The sequence below is a fragment of the Sinohyriopsis cumingii genome, chromosome 9 (assembly GCF_028554795.1).
Source record: "Sinohyriopsis cumingii isolate HCF-2022 chromosome 9, ASM2855479v2, whole genome shotgun sequence".
NCBI lineage: Eukaryota > Metazoa > Mollusca > Bivalvia > Unionida > Unionidae > Sinohyriopsis > Sinohyriopsis cumingii.
In genome coordinates, this window is record NC_142969.1 from 5,397,673 (window position 1) to 5,401,764 (window position 4,092).

Genomic DNA, 4,092 nt, shown 5'->3' on the forward strand with positions numbered 1-4,092 from the left:
CATGTTGGATTCAGCTTGGTTAATTTATGTTCATTGTTGACATTTAGTTTACTTATAAGCAATCAATGATTCCCAGCAAAGTTTTTTTTTTTAAGAATGTGAATGATGGGTTGAAATAAACAAGCCCATTTTTTCTGAGTTATATTTTAATCATGCATGGGAATCGCTAGTTGGGTTGGCGGTTGATTGTAGGGGAGAAATCAATTTTGATTAGACCACATAGGTGTGAAGTTTGTGTCACTCGAGGACGATTGATCTCTTGAAGGAGGGGGTAATGTAATAAATTTGGGGCATGCGCATTTTGTTAGAGCGCCCCGTTTCTGTTATTTTACGTAAATTTATGTACGCGCAAATTATATCCCGAATATTTCATTCTTATATTAGTAATTATAGGTTATTGGGTGAGTAATAAAATTACTAATTACTAATTACTATAACAAAGAAATATCCGGGATATAATTTGCGCGTACATAAATTTACATAACATAACAGATGTCGTTATGGCTCATCCATTTCTAGGTCAATATAAAAGATTTTCAAGCATGTACATATATATCTGTTCTGTTCTATGTGTGTGTGTGTGTGTGTGTGTGTGTGTGTGTGTGTGTGTGTAGCTGTGTATATGGGTCAGATGGTACAATTAGCTAATTGTGAAATGGCACTTCAATGGTATATGACTGCAGTTACGAATATGAATGTCCAAGTCCGAAATGGTACTTCTATTTTATGTGACGTTTTGGTTGAAACTTATAATTCTTTGGATGTAAATGCCTACACTTTGGCATGTCATTACCAACTATGAATAATACTGACAGCAATTGAAACGAATCCATTTATTAATCCGGCTGTTCATACTCATACAGACATGAAATATAGACATGCAAAGACAATTGCAAGAACACATGAGAGTCATAACGATATTGCAATATTTCTTATTCCTTGTTAAGTCTTTTATATTGCCATAGTAATCTCTGCTTCATGATTCTAGGCCCTTTTCGGTTTATGTCGACAACCTTTTGCACTTGATCCATTATTCATATCAGGTTCTAAAAGAGCATTGCTCAGAAATACCTACATGAGATAATATGGATCCTATGTGATATCAACATTGAATTACCTTCTCGATCTGTTAGTATATAATGGAATGCGGAAGTTGAGCTTTCACTAGATTGTCCGTTATATATAATATGCCAGCACTATCAGTTACCCATCCACCCCTACTCTGAATTTAGTATCTCCTTGATAGAATATGTTGCACATTTGTTGTAAAATAGATTTTATACTGACCTGAGGAAACAATTACTTAATACATTTTGTATAGCATTATTTATTTAATAACCTCTTCGTACAGTTTTAATTTCAGAACCTGGTCTTTCTTAGATCAATCTACCCACTGCAGAGTATCTTGATCTAATAAAGAGGTTCTGATTAGAATTTAAAATATATTGATTATCAATAAAATTGCTAAAGATTTTGGAATAAATGTGCTAGATTCTGCTACCTGGTTAATTCTGGACAAGTCGCAAGGTGTCGTTTGTGGTCATTATCCTCTCCAAACACACACAAATGCATTAACATATATATATCTTAAACACCTAGAGAAACTTCCTTCGAAATTAAATTGAATATGGCTTCCTTTTTGACGTAAGATGAACTACCCTGGCCAGTCATATAACTAGGATAGTAGCTACCGATAAAATGATGACTAAATGCGGATTTTGTTTTCCCACATCTTGACCTATCTAATTTATAGCTCGAATAGTCGGAGATGTAATGTGTGACCCCACTGAGGGTAACGATTGTCGCCCTGGTGAAAGACTACGTCTGGGTGATGGTGACCTAGACCTTACCATTTTGTCCAATAAATTCAGGGCGGGGACGGACAGACACCTGGACAGTCGATTTATAGAATTCAATGCCGCCGTTGCGCAGTTTACCAGGGGGCTTGATGTATTGTTGTCCATTCTCTTCTCCAAAGATTGTCGTACCTTTTTGGGAGAAGAATCCTGTTTTTTTCGTGCCTTTTGGGGGTGTAAATGCGATTATCCCTATCATTCGAGTCTGAAATGCGTCTTTTTGATGGTGTCCGTATCAGTTTTGAGTCCAAAATTTGTAATGGCTGAAACCGATTACTCAGCGTAATTGTGGGTTCCAGGAGATACTTTTTAGGGGTCGTTTTGCGTTGGCTAATATAGGGCGACTTATCAGTTGTAAGAGTTGTTATATGGGGACGAAGGTTGGTGCTTGATGTATTTCTATTGTGCTTATTAGGCGCTATCGGTAAAAGTGATCCTATAATCGCTTTGTATTCCTGGATTGTTTCGAACCGCAATTTCTTCTTTAAATTATTTCTCCCCCAGTCAAGCGCCTGGTTCGAAAAGGACCTAATTGTAAAGTCGGAAAAATTTAAACCAACAATCATTCCCATAAGTTCAGAAATTCTTTGTAGTGTGTGCATAAAGTCTGAGCGACCTTAGTTGCCCACATTCTGTTTAATCCCTGTAAATTACTCCTAAGTGTAGAATTAGACTTGAGCTGGTTTCAAAAAGTTGTCCAAATGTTTTACCTGTTGATCAAATCCGTTTGTACGAGTTGTGCCTGACGTTTGCGGTGTCAGAATTTTTAAATGATGCAACGCCTGTAAAATTTGATAAAAGAGTTTGATGAACTGGCCATTTGGATTATGGCTTTCCTGCCTTTTATCCATGAAACCTCGGCGCCCACCTCTATTCATTTTCAAACCGTGATTGTGATGCATTAAAAAATGAATGAAAATATCAAAGAATGGCGAAACCAATAAAATAAAACCTGAAACGAAATTAAAGGAAGCAACAAATCAAAGAATGAATGAATACACAATACAATGTTCAATAAATATAGATAAAAATATCCTCTGGATACAAGGACTTTGTGACTAAAAATAGTATCTAATAATTCGGATAAAAAAAAAAGGGGATGAATAACGGTACTTTTCGGTAGTTGTAAAGGCGCTCGATCCTCTGTCCTGTATTTCCTCCTAAGAATTAATCCATTCGAATAAAATCACAAAAATGTTTGGAACACGGCCCTTGCTACGCCAAAAAGGGCGATATTTCACTAGTCTTTAACCTTTTCGGCGATTTGTCCACTTGGCGCCAGTATTCACTTACGAAGGGTCCAAAATCCCTACAGAGCGATGACGAATTCCTGCACGTCTCTGTGAATCGAATAAATCTGAAAAGCAATTAGTTATGTAAAACCTTCTCCAATTGACCTAAAATGCCAATAAAAGTTTTTTAAGAAGAAAGTTGGTAATCAAAAATATTTTTTTGATTTGTTTTTTTATAGTTTTTTTTTTAGTTTTTGTCTTAATTATGTACAACAATGTCAATAAAACATGAAAAAGTGAAATAAATTCCTGTCAAATAAGATCAAGCTACTATCCGTATCGTCACTAGGCCTTTCGGCGTACTGCCTTCGTCAGGTGACTCGAACAATGTGAGGGGCTGTGTGTGATGTTCGGGTATATATGCTTGGACCTTATCTTCGCCCCCCTCCCCTTCTCCATGGTCGGCTGCCTTGTACTACGTTGCAACAAGAATAAAAAAAAATGCACGCATTATGCTGTATAAAGAAAACTATATAACAAACATGCAAAGGTAAATATGGTAATACACTAGTTATCACTTAAGACCAAAAAATTACCTACCCCTACAGCTGGAGTTGTGCGAATCCTTTAAGCAGACCGCTTGCTGAGAAAACCATTAGTATTGTAAAGACCCTTTACATACAGTAAACTATTTATACGTTTAGACTTTTCGTTTTGCCGTATCGAAAGCACCTTGCACGTGTGGCATAGGACAAATCGTACTCACGATTTCGAAATACAATAGACCATATACATAATCACCCTCTGGCATCATTGTACAGAGAAAAAACGAAACCCGAGTACATGTATTAAATGAATAACATTTACTCCATTCCGTGACAATATCTGTCAAACTTTTGACAGCAAAATGTCAAAAGTTAAAATACAGATATTTAATTTATGATCAAAAAGACGATTTCATTTTATCAACAACTGAATTATCATGTAGTTTATATTTAGTAAAA

At 36.0% G+C, this 4,092-nt stretch overlaps 1 long non-coding RNA gene across 1 annotated transcript; it reads right to left on the reverse strand.

Moving 5' to 3' along the window:
- Positions 1-818: 818 nt before the first annotated feature.
- LOC149791210 (uncharacterized) lies at positions 819-3,864 on the reverse strand. Its single transcript, XR_016423161.1, has 2 exons — positions 3,689-3,864; positions 819-3,213 (listed from the first exon to the last, which is right to left on the reverse strand). It is a non-coding gene; the product is annotated as an uncharacterized LOC149791210 (long non-coding RNA).
- Between the last annotated feature and the right edge of the window lie 228 nt (positions 3,865-4,092).